The sequence below is a fragment of the Petaurus breviceps genome, unplaced genomic scaffold (assembly GCF_028583685.1).
Source record: "Petaurus breviceps papuanus isolate PSGF00001 unplaced genomic scaffold, PetGlider_PUasm1.0 80, whole genome shotgun sequence".
Classification (NCBI taxonomy): Eukaryota; Metazoa; Chordata; class Mammalia; order Diprotodontia; family Petauridae; genus Petaurus; species Petaurus breviceps.
The window spans coordinates 19,891,983-19,906,659 of record NW_027186540.1 but is presented as its reverse complement, the minus strand read 5'-3'; the positions used below and the strand labels follow the sequence as shown (position 1 = coordinate 19,906,659).

Here is a 14,677-nt window from a genome sequence, read left to right as displayed (position 1 = left end):
ATCAAGTCAGGATAAGGCCTGTCTTTTGCTGAGTGAGAGTGAAATTCAAAGCTTCCATCATGTGAAATATGGTACTCAGTTAGTTTACAAAGTACCTTAATTTTTCTTAAGTACTTACTTAAAAGTTAGGGAACACACCAGAATTCCTGCCATAGGGGATTAGAATGATGCTAGGAAGAACAGGAAAATCTTTGTTTCATTTACATAGCAAATATTTTAGGAATATACAGAGGTGTGGGGAATAACTCTCTTTCCATGGTTTCATTAAATGATGGTGTGATTATTTCTTCTTATTTCACCACTTCAAAGACCTGTGATTTCATTAGTGTTGGTACTTGGACAATGATGCAGTTGTGGAGTCAGGAAGACCCAAGTTAAAAACCTGCTTCAGACACTTGCTAGCTGTGTTACCTCAAGGATTAAATGAGATAATGTATTCAAAGCACTTTGTAAACTTTAAAGCAATATAAAAATGTTAGCGAATATTATTAGTAGTAGCAGTATCAAGTCTTTCCTTGCTACTTATCTGACCACTTCTTTACCAGATTGCCTCACACCTAGATTACTGCAATGGCTTGCTGGTAGGTCTCCTGCATCAAATCTTTTCCCCATCCTACTTCAATCCTTCCTTCATTTAGTCAACAAAGTAATTTTTCTAAAGTGCAGGTCTGACCTTGTCACCTTCTCCTCTTCCCTCCACTCAACAAACCTCAGTGGCTCCCTACCACCTCCAGAATCAAAACCAAAATGCTCTGTTTGACATTCAAAGCCCTTCCTAATCCAGCCCCCTCCCACCTTTCCAGTCTTCTTATACCTTATTCTCTAAAATGTATGCTTCAATCCACTGGATCAAAGTAAAATTCATATCCTGGCTGTTCCACAAACAAGATATTCTATCTCTTGGCTCTGGACATTTTCTGACTGTCCGCACTGCAGGGAATAATCCTTCATTCTCAGCACTGGCCTTCCTGTCTCCCTTTAAGTCCCCAGTAAAATTCCATCTTCTGCAGAAAACCTTGTCAACCCCCTCTTAATTCTAGTGTCGTCCCTCTGATAATTATCTCCTATTTTTCTTGTAGATAGCTTCTCTGTATATATTTGCTTGCTTGTTGTTAGATTGCAAGCTCCTTGATGGCAGGGGTGATTTTACACCTCTTTTTGTGTTCCCAGGGCTTAGTACAATGCCTGCCACATAGTGGATACTCAATAAATGTTTACTGATTGGTTGCTGTGGCTGAAATAATTAATCATCTAATGATGGACTCTCTTATGAGGAGCTTATTCAAACAAACAGACCAGCGCTTGGAAAACACACATACTATCTATCACTGCACCTGTATTTGAAGCCTTTTCAACTTGGTAAGACTCCCAGGGTCACCTCATTGCTGAAGAATTAGAGCAGGACCCTTTCACAGAGGATGAGTCTATGTACACACAGAATAAACCTTTTCATTTTCATCTTAAGAGGGAAGATCCTTTACTTCCACTAAATTGACAGTTATATATAGCACTTGGAGTAGGAAGCATGGACACACAGTTTTTAAAAATTAAGAAACAGGTTAGTTAGAAATAATTAAAGCTCTCAGGTTCATTTAACCTTCCTCAGTTGGTGGCTGGGCTTAGGGTTACTTTATCTGTGGTTCAGGAGCCTCCTTTACATCAGACAGAAACTCAAATAATAGATGCTGTCCTTCAGTTTTCTTCTAGTATAGGAAAGATGAAAATGTTGGCGGAAAAAGGCTAAAAACATTTTATCAGTATAAAATGAGCAAAAATATGCAGGTGTTAGAAGAACTTGGTGTTTTTTTTTTCCTGACCAAAGTACATTCTCTTTAATGGAATCCAATCCAATCCAACCCAACAAGCATCTATTAAAGACCTATGATGTGGAACAGCTGTAATTGTGTGCGTCCATGGGGGTACAAACAGTCCTTGCTCTCAAATTACTTACATTATACTGGGGCTGGTATATAAAATTAGAGAAAGTAAAGGGAGGATCATTTGAGGAGGCTGAAAACAATCATCTATAGCTTTCTGGCTACAAGAGTAAGACAACCTGGCTTTCCTTCCATAATATAAATTATGTCATTCCTCAGTTAACTAGGAAGGTCGTGGTATCCTGGCTTGTGTATGAGCAGATGAAGATGACCTTCTGCCCATATTTCTACAGGTTTCTTGGCCTCTCGTTTTCAATCAGTTAATATTTACTTATTACCAAATATAATCAACATTCTAGAGGAATATAAGTAAAAGTCAGGGTCCCTGCCCTCAAAGAGTTTGCCACTTAGAGATAAAACATCTCTTTTCATTCCCTTTTCTCCCACACAGTCCCTGTTTGTTTTTAACATTCCCAGTGTCTGATATATAGCAACTGCCCTTGGCAACCCTGCATATGGTAATAATAATGATGTCTGATGCATGGAGAATGAGCCTTGAGGAATTTAGGAAGTATGTGTATTGCAGTAGATGGATGCTTGGTTTTGGAATCAGATGCCCTGAATTTTAATTCTTACACTGTCTCTTACTAGTTGCATGACTTCAATCACCTTACACTGTCTTTGGCTTTGGTCAAAAGACTTCCCTTCTCTGGGTCTTGGTTTCTTCACTTATTAAATAAAGTGATTTCTAACTAGGTGACCTCTAAAGTCCCTTCAAGCTCTGAATATATTTTCCTATGATTTAAAAAAATCATTCAATATGTTTAAATCCCAGTTTTATAAACTGTAAAATGTGGATTAAAAAGACACACATTCTTAATCATAACTAGGGCTGGGTGAATGAGACTATGCTTCAAAGCAAAAAATTGAGGGCCCCCAAATTTAACATTCTTACTGTACTCTTTAGTAAAGTAAAAGTCATTTTAGTAATGAATTCTTCCTCCTACTCAACTGGATTTATCTTATTTCTTTTACTATTTTTTCACATCATGAATGACTCAATTGATTTGAGTGTAGGTTTATCGTGAGGAAAGCACTTAATGGGTCACTACTTAAATGAGAGTGATTGTTATTACCTCACTCACAGAGTTACTTCTCTTCCATGCATCCATAATTTTACTAATGTGGGTATTAAATTCATTGGTACAGATTGAAACCCATCACATATTATGAACCTGCAATATAGGCTATGCATCTAATTGTACATCATATAATCTGAACAAGAGACATCCTTCATTTACCTGGTGTCTCTTTTGTGAATAGTTATGGTGATTTTTTTTGGTGGACATTGGTCTCATTAAGGATGCACAATTGCAATGTCCCAGAACTTGATGGAACCAGTCCATTGTTCACCAACCAGGAACATTTTCAGGGCTTCCCCAACTCTGTTGGCATTCCAAGCTCCTAGGATGATGGTTGTCTCATAGTAGGCTCTTAAGAAATTCTTGATAATTGATCTGTGGCTAATGCTTCTTATATTTAGACTCCATGATGGTGTCAAATACCTTTGGCAAAAATACATCTCCCTGTTTTATGTCTTGTTGGGAACAATCAGTAAGTCACAGAATAGTTGTTACAAATTGCAGGATTTTAACATATGTCTAGAATTATTATGAGACACCAATGACATAATGGATGTAAACTATCTTTGAGTGCTAACTATTATTAGTATGGACTTTGATACTCATTAAAAAAAAACATAACTGTGTTATCTGGAGTCTAACTTAGATACCACACAGAATATGATCAGTTTTTAAGCTATCTCAAAGTAGTGAAGATTTCATAAGAAGAGAAAAGATTATGTATGGTAATTTTACAAAAAAAAGGTGATTAAGACACTGACAACTACTGACCCATATGCCCACCTTCTCACCTCTCCAAATCTATGCAAAAATGCACTTTGCTCATATCAGAATATCCTTGGTGAGATTAGGAGAACAGACATGAAAGCTTTCATAGAGGATTTTCTATAGCAGACTACACATTTATCATGGTGGAGACATATAGCACATATAAAAATGGAACTTTGTGTATTTTTTCTATGTTGAAAAAGCATTTGACTCTGTAGAACAAAACGTGGTCACAAAGGCTGAGGTCAATACATGTCCCCTATGCATATTTTCACACTGTGCAAGATTCTACGATAGGCAGAAATAGAGATAGCTTTGTTCAAAGACCCACTGGATGCTGACATCTATGTGTATGTTTTTGCTAATATCACTGAAGATAGGCTCTGCTGAAACCAAACAAAAGGAGAATTTGTCGTTAGTAATGACGCTCTCTTAAGTACTCCTATTCACATGTGGCATCGCATTAGTCACACTTAATCCAAGAACTCTACATTAAGACTGCAGAGAAATCTCTAGCAATGTGGGATTGGTTTAATCATTAAGAAAAGTAGAAAAGCAACATGAATTAAAATGTACAGTCCACATTATAATGTGTAGCTGAACTGGTAACCTATTGAATTAGTTCCCAGACCTCGTAAGGCAGCTAGGTGGTGTAGTAGCCAGAGGACTGAACTTAGAATCAGGAAGACTTGAGTTTGTAGTTGGTCTTAGATGCTTACTGGGGAAGTGGCTCTGGGAAAGTAAGTCTCTAAACTCCTCTCAGTTTCTTTCTTCATCTGTAAAATGAGGATAATAATAGCACCCACTTCCCAGGGTGGTTGTGAGCATCAAATGAGATAATATATGGAAAGGACTTTGCAAACCTTAAAGTGCTGTATAAAATGGTAGCTATTATGCATGTTTTGGGACAGGTACTACAGATGGGTTGTGAACTGGGCCCAGAATTGAGTAGGAGGAGGTGATTAGGGTGGATGGCATTTGGGAAATTGCCCGGTCCTTTTAATGATTTCAAACTGCTTGCTACTGCAAAAGCCCATCTTTTAAACACTAGTATTCTCTCAGGGATACTTTATGGCTACAAATCATAGAACAGTACAACCCTGGAAGAATAAAATTGCAAGTAAGCCAAACGGTGTTGAATGATGCATGGTGGGTACGTGAACTGCAGCCATCACCAGTTGTGACTCGTGTGTAAAAACTAGCATGAAAGATACCACGCTCAACATGTTTGACTAATGAAAGAGGCCATTCTTTTTTCTGGAGAATATATGGAAAGTTCAAGTGCTACACTGGTCCCTTCAAGGTATAAAGGGACCAGAAGAAGGTCTCTGGCATGCTGGGTAAATCCTATATGGATAGACAAGAATTGTACAGTAAAAGAAAGCAGGTAGGCATTTCAATCTGGGTCACTGAAGGGAACAGCAACCCACACAGGTACAGAAGTCCAGCTGAGTGGCTAAGTAAAGAAAGCATAGGTTCCCATGATGAGGATGTATTGTCCTTCCTACACAGAGAGGCTCTTCCTGAAGCATCTCCCCTCTCCCCTTGACCCCCATCTGAAGTGTCTTTCCAGGAACATTGATGGATTTACCTGAATCCCTCTGTACTCTTTCATTTAGTTGCCCCTGGGCCCAGAAACTCAGAATTCCCAAATGTCTATGGTTCAAGAACAGAATGCCACTAACTGGACCCTCTAGGGGCTGTGCCTTTCCCCTAGCCTTCTAGACACATTGCTTTAACCAACTGAGCGCTATGTGGTATCTTGGGGGATAGATTTGTTATCTAACTGCTAACAGCTCTGAGAAGTGAATGTTACTGGCGGTCACACTATGGATTAAAGCCACTCCACTGCTTATTTGTAGAGCTGGGAAGCCATGTCAAAAGCTATAATTAAAAAAAGATAATGACTTTCAAATTAGTTTTTATTAAGAGAATTAAGCCATATTAAGCCTTGAGATAGGGTTCATAAATATGCTAATAAAGTATTCTTCATTAATGAAAAACATACATAGATCAAATATTTTAAAAGTAATATATAGCTTTATAACATTAAATATTAAATCTATTAATTGGTAATATAAACTAGCCTAAGGCCATTTTCAATTGGCAGCTAAATAATGAGGGAAATTCTGACAAATCCTTAAATAAAAGGACTTCAAACCCCAGGCAACCAATATGAAGGTTGGAATAGTGAGTATACAGAACAGGCATTTGTTGCAAACAATCAAAGGCAGAGAAGTTATTATTGAAAGAATCAAAAGGTTATGGTGGGGGAGGTAGTAGCTACCTGCTCTGTATATACTGAGGTCAGAACCATAGAAACAAAATTTCAACTGCAGAATTGTTTTTTTAGACCCCTTGCCTGACTCATTATCTGAAATGACCTGAAATAGGTGTAGGTCTATTGGGAAGGAAGAAAATTAGCTTGATCCCATCCAGGTAGGCCTGTAATTCTCTAGCCGGCATGACCATCTTATTTTCATTTAGGAGATATTCGTGTTCACTTGAGAGATAATCACCCTAAGGCCAATCAGTGCTTTAGAGGATGAGATGGGGCTTGCCTTTGCCGGCTTCAAATGAAGACTTTAGGAAGTCAGCAGGTGGGGAGAATGAGATATACTGCCCACTAGGGAGAAGCAGACCAAAAGGTTATATATAATCATATAGGTCTAGTGCTGGAAGGGACCTTTGAAGCTCTCTAGTTCAAGCTGAGACCTTGAAGGATAAGTGACTTTCCCAAGGACATACAGTTAAGAGGTGGGATTTGAGCCCAGGTCTCCTTGTTCAGGAATCAAAGCTTCCCCCAATGTACCACACTGCTCCTTAACATTTCACCTGGGCACAGATTGCCTCTGTTCCTTAGATGATCTCTCTCAGTGAGCCCACAGTTGCAGCATGGGCAGAGAAGCTGTTTACTGGAGAAGGTGACAGAATATAGGACTTCTTAATCAAATTTTTTAGATTTTAGATTTATCTGGCAGAGATTATATAGGTCTTGGGCCCTAATTTGAGTAACTGATGGCTCAAAGCAGTACACTGAATGTAGGACAGAGCTGTCCCAGTATCACATGGGGTCCTATGGGGCCCAAGACAAAATATGGAATCAGTCCCTAATTCTCCATCAAGGCGAAGTGGATGAGGTTTCCCTTATCCATTTCTATGCTTTTTTTTTTTTGCAGTGCCTGTGATGCTAATTTTAATCTGATTTCACTTGTCTAAAAAGTTTTGGGGGGAGAAGAGGGTAGCTACGCTGGGTAATTTGTTCCTGGGTCCCTAAACTCTCCCAAAGGAAGAATGCTAGAACATGAATTTCCCCTTTTTAGGGTACTGGAAGCCATTACTAGTGAAATGGATATGGTAAAATTCTCTTAAAACTAAAACAATTTCAATTTTGATTTATTGCAAGTTTTAAAAATATGACATTTTTTAAAGAGGCCGGAGGAAGGGTTAAATTAAATGACTGAATATTCTAGTTATTCAGGAAAAGAACAAACAAAAAAACTATCATTAGCCTAGTCAATACAAAGCTTATCTTTGGTCTCTATATTTGAAAGTTATAAGATCATAGAATTAGAGTTAGAAGAGACATTGGAAATCACTGAGTACAATTCCCTTATTTTATTGATGAGGAAATGGAGGCTCCAAGAAAGCTTAAATGACTTGCCCAGGGTCTCACAGTAAGTGTCTGAGACAGAATTTCTACACTCCAAGTTCCATATTCTGTCTTCTATACCACATGCTCAGAAAAGAGGAAAAGCAGGGTCCAGTATATTTGATTTCTTGTGACCCTGGGCATATGGGAGGCAGAGCTGATATCATCTTATGTGAGTTGAGCTGGTGGCAAACTCTCTTTAAGATTCCTTGGCAATCCTAATTTGATCGAGTCAGCTTTGCACTTTCCTTTTAAACTTCTTGTCAACCAAGCCAGAGAGTTCTGTAGTCACTGGGGAACCTGTCCTGGCCTTATACAACAAATACATGCAAATAGAACTCATTCTGTAATAGCTGTAGTCAATAAAGTGCCCTTCTTGGTATTCCCCTCCCAGAAGTCTCTGCTTGTGTGAGATTTCTGACCTTGATAAAAGGGTTCCAAAGATACAATTTGCCTTGACTACACCTGACAATATTTCCAAACAATATACCTGGTATATTGCTACCATAAACACACTTTTTTGTCCTTCTAAGCCATTAAGGAGATGATGCTTTAAAAAAAAATTTTTAGCTCAGAGGGGAAAATGAGAGTACCAACATTCAGAGTCTCGTGGTGTTCCAATAGGCTTCAGAATTTATATCTTTAATTTCCCACATATTTGTGCTCTTTGGCATGTGATATTCACTGCAAGATCTTATGGCCCCTTGTCCTGTGAAGTCTGTCACCATTTTTCTTTTCAAATAACATTTTATACTTTGGGATTGATAATGAAGAGAAGGCAGTACCTATGTAAAAGGTCAATAAATCTTTCAAAATTGAAAAAAAAATGCTGTTATATCACCAAACTAGAGATGTTCACATTTCCTCTCAGAATTTCTGCAACTCTCTTTGCCAGCTCTTACATATTTATTAAGTGCTACAGATGTGTTTGTATCACACATTTTAATACTCAATTTTGTCCTTGAATAGTTTTTTACCCATAGCTATAAACCTGTCTGAACCTTAGGGAATCTCATATTCAAATTTCTTGATGGTTTTAGACCAATGTTATTAACTAGTATTTTGATTCATTTAGTTAGTCCCCCTTTTTCCACACCACAGGCTCCTTAAATTAAGTCAATATTACTACAAATAAGAGGATGGCTATTTAAAATGCAGCCTGGATGTAAATGAACATTCTCAGCTCCGTCAAGGTGGTCACACAAGACAAGGCAGGCTCTCTTTCTAAATATTATGATAGTGGATTTCTGCTTCACATCCCAACTGAATGACATGGGGAAAATTCCGAGGCCTTCATTCCATTCAACAGGGAATATTATCTAATGATTAGAGAGGAGGATTGAGGAAGGGAAGTGTTGATTTCCCCCTCAGACTCACAAGCTTCAGTGGTCAGGAAATCCTTTTATATCTCAGCCTCCCTGGTTAAACAATGGATACTCAGGGGGTATGTTGGTTTAACAACCAACTTCGTAGAACAAACAAACAATCCTGTATTCAGGACAAATTTTTAAATTAAATTTGCATTATTAACATTTTCCTTTAAATATGGTGCAAAATAACCTTCTAAAAGTGCAAGTCTTAGGTCATTGTCCTTCAAGATTCTTCAGCAACACCCCACCCCCCCTCCCCCCCCCCCCCCCCCTCCCGCCCCATATTGTCTCTAGGATAAAATACAAATTTCTTAGGTTACAATTCCAACTCTTCACACGTTGGCCAACCTTTCTAGACACCCGGTCATATATCCCAGCCAAAACGGCCTATTGGCTGTTTCCAGAACATGACATTCAGTCTCCTGCCTCTATACCTTTGCATAGTCTCTCCTTCATGCCTGGAATGCCCTATTCACCTCACCTTCATTTCTTCTAGTCTGTAGCTTTCTTCAAGGCTTAGCCCTATCACCCACTAAAAGGAACCTTTTCTCATTCCTCAGCAGCTTATATGCTCTGCCTCCTCAAATGATCTTGCATTTATTTCTATATTTCTATACTGTATCCCCTAATAGAAGATAAGATTTCTGAAGGCAGGGATTTTTTCATTTTTGTCATCAGATCCTCAGGTTTCATCTTTGCACATGGTGGTGATTGTTGTTTATTCGTTTTTCAGCTGTGTCTGACTCTTTATGACCCCCATTTGGGGTTTTCTTGAAAAGATAATGGAGTGGTGTGCCATTTCCTTCTCCAGCTCATTTTACAGGTGAGAAACTGAGACAAACAGGGAGTTGTCTGGGGTCACACAGTTAAGTTAGTAAGTGTCTGAGGCTGGATTTGAAGTCAGGAATATTAGTCTTCCTGACTCTAGGCCCAGTGCTTGCTATCCTTGAATATGGCAGGCACTTGATAAATGCTTGCTGAACTGAATGAATTAATTTAATTAATACAACAAATATTTGAGTATCCTATGCAAGGCTCTGTCATAGAGCTGAGAAATATAAAGATCAATGAGTCAGTTGCTGCCCTCAGGTTGCTTGCAACAATAGCAAATATTTATATCCCACTTTCGGGGCTTACAAAGTGCTTTTCTCACAACAATTTTGTGAGGTAGGTCTTGAGAGTATTATTATCTCCATTTTACAGATGAAAAAAACCATGACTTAGAGAGGAATGATTTCTTTACTACGGCATTGAGCTGATGTGTCTCCAAACCCCAAATTCAGTACATGTGCTACTCCTATGTTACACTGTCTGACCTTTTTAAAATGTCCTAGTGGTGCCGGATGGAGCCCTCTGTACTCACACTAGAGAACAAAGAACTCTGACCTCACAATCAGAAGATATAAATTCAAGTCACATCTTACTTGCTGTTTGACTCTGGGCAAGGGCTCACCCTTCTTTGTTTTAGCTCTCTCATCAATAAAATGAGTTTAAAATAATATCCCTGTCCACCTCACTTACAAAACCCTAAATGATTATATAAGTGTGTTAGTTGTTATAAATGTTTGTTAATTATGAATCAGCTGTGCAACAAACTAAGAAAACTTAGTAAATATCCCTAAAAGTCAAATGAATTATTGTATCAAGTGTCTATCGGAAGTGTCTTAGGAACATTGTTGAAGATCACCTGGCAAGACAAGGAACTTGACACTGAGGTCCTTCCTTGAGCTGAACTGTCATAGATTCAAATTCTACTGCAGAGAGTGCAACTCTGTGGGGCTGGCCGCACATTGTTCAAATGCCAAAGGTACGTTTTCCTCAAAATGTAGAACTCACACAGGGCAAATGATCACAGCGAGATCAGAACGAGCCATACAACGACATTTTCAATGTCTCTCTGAAGAACTCTGGAATCAATTTTGTGACATGGGTCGACACTGGCACGGGCCTGCCCAGCATGGCATGCCCGCATCAAAGAAGGTGCTGTGCTCTATAAGTGAAACAGAATTACAGCAGCTCAAAAGAAATGTGAGATGTACAAATTTAGAGACGACTCAAACTCCAAATGGGAACTATTTGTACCCAATGTGTGGCAGAGCATTCCAAGCTCATATCAGTCTGTTCAACCATAGTCGGACATACTGCACCTTGACCCCGCCATAGTGGAGTCATTTTCGTCCTCTCTGAGAATAAAGGACAACAACCAACTAAGTACCAGGCCCCGTGTTAAACACTAGGGATACAAGGAGAGGTAAAAGACAGTCCTCGACTTGCAAGAACTCACAATCTAATGGTGGAGACAACATGCAAACAACTATACGCAAGCCAGATGCAGAGATGGTAAAAGCAGTGTCTGCCTTCAAAGAGCTCATAATCTAATGGGAGAAGACAACATGGAAACAGGTGTGAATGAGATATGTTCAAGAATATAATCAATTAAGGGGGATCAGGAAAGGCTTCCCACAGAAGACTGGATTTTAGCTGGGCATGATGGACACCAAGGAAGCTGCAGTGATTGGCTGTAGTTTGCTTTATAGTCATGATTATATGGTACATTTTTTGGCTTTTTATATACTTTATAAGGCATTCTCACATATGTCATCTATCACTTCAGTACTCCCATTCTGTGACCCTCAGGGTCCAATGAAGATGAAGTGGGAAGTTTTTTTTTTCCTTTTCCATCAATGCCTTCATTGGGCACTAACCAGGGTTGCTTTCTATTATTGTTCATTTGGCAAGTTCCTATTCAGAGTGCCTGGCAGGACAATTTATACGCTCCTTCTGATGGACTCCTCAGCTGACTCAGGGGCCTCATCTTCTATGTATTCACTAAGACTTATTCCTTGCACCAACACCAAGAATCATTCAACAAATGTTAACTAGAGGTGAATTGATGATGACATGCAACTACCTAAAAAGTGGGGTGTGTAGGGGCGGCCAGGTGGCTCAGCGAGTAAGAGCACTGGCTCCAGTGTTGGGATGATCTGGGGATCAAATCCGGGCTCAGATACTCAGCACCACACCCAGAAATAACTGGCCGTGTAACCTTGAGCAAGTTATTTAACCCCGATTGCTTTAAAAAAAAAAAGTGGTGTGTGTGTGTGTGTGTGTGTGTGTGTGTGTGTGTGTGTGTATGTTTTATACCCTTTTTTAATTAAAAAATTTTTTTTTTGCTTTTTGGAGAGCTGTTGGGGTTAAGTGACTTGCCCAAGGTCAAACGGGTAGGTTTTGTGTGTGTATGTGTGTGTGTGTGTGTGTGTGTGTGTGTGTGTGTATTAAGTGTCTTAGGTCAGATCTGAACCCAGGTCCTCCTTATTCCAGGGCCGGTGTTCTATTCACTCCATTTTTTTTTCAACTGAAGTCTGATCAAATTTTTGCTACTGAGCTATATTTTTGACCTGCAGGATAAAATTAAAGATAAAACGACAAAGAAGGCATGTCTCAACAAATTTAACCATGTTTTCCTCCTTTGACCTTGTTACAAAATGTCTTTCCTATGATCAATTTCTCTCATCAATGAACGGGGAATTAGTAATCAGTCTGAATTTAGTAACAGGTTGTGCATTGCATATCTTTTCATTTTAGTCTTGTGTTGCCTTTTGCTCAGTATTTTATCATTAATAATTTATCATAAATTTATCATCATGATTCATAAGGCTCCTAAAGTAATCTCAGATATGATTCTTTTTAAATGTCTGATGATTTTAAAAAATTATTATTTTTTTCATTATTGTAATGGCAAATATTTTTAGGTAAAAGATCCTGTGGTTATCAAAATATTTAGCATAATTTTAAAAATAGAGTAGTGATTTATCTTTCTTCACATTCAAAAATGAGGCCCTAACAAAATGTGATCTCCCCTGTGCATTAAACTGCTCAAAGCAAAAGGCTAAGGTAGCTATCTTTGGAATAGTCCATGAAAACTTCCTTTAGCAGTAATATCACAATGTGATTGCTGCCCTGAGCAATGTGTGTTATAGGGCTTTCTGAGTATGGGAATAATTTCGAGGAATAGATCAATTATTTTGCAACTCTAAAATCAATCAATACTATAGTTATGTCTTGAATTAGAAGCATATAGGTATATAAACATATGTACATATTTATATCTATCTTTTTTCTTGGAGTGTATCAGAAATTTTAATTACCTAGAAAGTAGGCTAATGATCACATCTGCCAGAATTTGCCCACAGGTAAGAAATCAATGACAGTTTTAGAAGGGACAGACATAATTCATTGAGAAAAGGCATTTTTCCTTTCCTGACATTTAAAATGGAGGAAAAACAAATATCTTGAATATGAGCACTGAGAAAACAGACTTGTAAGTTATAATCAACAATCCAGATGATATTGCCTCTGTGCCAATTAATTTTTGTCATGAATTACTTCAAGTCTCAAACCATCTTTCTTCCCCTCCCCCCTTTGAAGACACCATATGTTAAGGAGTCTTTCACCAATAGGCCCGTGGCAAAAAAGGAGCTCCATATGGTGATGTCAAAAAATAATGGCTGTTTTCAGATGTAGAACTAAAGATTGTAGGAGGTAACAGTTCTTGGCTTTTGGCAGAATGGCAGAGATCTGGAAGAAGGGGAAAAGGGATATTATTTTTTCTGTCTCTTTTGCTGGTAGGTCTTCCTCTTTCTGTCCCCTTAAGCAGATCCTTGGTTTCATTATTCGTAATATTGGAATACTAATACTTGTTCTACCTACCATACAAAGTCTTTTTTTGGAGAAAGCACTTTCTAGATTTTAATGGGTTATTATTATTGTAGGGTTCCTGAAGGTGGAGACTGTAACATTCATCTTTGCATTTCCAAGAGCTCTTCTAATAGTACTTTATACCACTAGCATATAAGTAACATTTTTTAAGGCTCAAATCTTAGTCAATTCCATCTAGACACATCTAACTTTAGGCCCCTTTCCTTGGTTTCTCTTAATTTTTGTTTGTTTTTTCTCTACACTCTCTGAGTATACCTAAACAATGCTATCCACTCTCATTATACCAAATATCTTTCATCTGTTGATGACTTTCCAATCTATATATTCAATCCCACTTCTTTTTCCAAAGTGCCATCACAGTATTTCCAATTGCCAGTTGGGATTTTCTGCTTGGATATTCCACCATTACTTCTTACTCTAGGTTTCTAAAAATGAAGTCATCTTTTTTTCAGTCTAGTCCAGTTCCAGAACCATAGAATCTTAGAGATGGAGAAGTCTGAGAGATCATCTGGTCAACCTCTCTCATGTTATAGATAATGAGACTGAAATCTAAAGAGGTTAAAGGATTTGCTCAAGGTTTGTTAGCTTCAGAACATTTGAAACTGTTTCTATCAACTGCACCATAATTCTTCCAGGAACCTAAACTTTAACTTAAAAGATATCTGACTTTCCCTTTCCTTCTCCTGTGTCCAATAGGTTACCAAGGTGCAATGATTCTACCTTCAAAATGTCTCTTGTATTTACCACATCCTTTCTTTTTCCATCGCAACCACTCCAATCCAAATCCTACTGATTTTATGTCTGAATTATTGTAAGAATCTCTTGTATGTAATGTCTAATTATGTAATGTAATAATCTAATGTAATGTCTCTCTCTCTCTCTCTCTCTCTCTCTCTCTCTCTCTCTCTCTCTCTCTCTCTCTCTCTCTCTCTCTCTCTCCCTCTGTCTCTTTCTCCCCCCCCTCCTTCAATACATCTTACTACTGCCTAAAAAATTTCACTGTCACTCCCTTGTTAAAAAATGTCTCAGTTCTCCTCTTGTTTTGGGGATTAAGATAAAATGCATCCACTTAAAAACTTCAACCTTGCTAATAATCAGAGAATTGCAAATTAAAACAACTTTTCAGTCCCATTTCATAGACATGAAACT

The 14,677-nt window shown here is 38.2% G+C and overlaps 1 protein-coding gene across 1 annotated transcript in view; it reads right to left on the bottom strand.

Moving 5' to 3' along the window:
• LOC138176033 (membrane-associated guanylate kinase, WW and PDZ domain-containing protein 2-like) overlaps positions 1 to 14,677 on the bottom strand; it is a 1,726,709-nt gene that overhangs the window by 36,297 nt on the left and 1,675,735 nt on the right. The window lies entirely within an intron of this gene.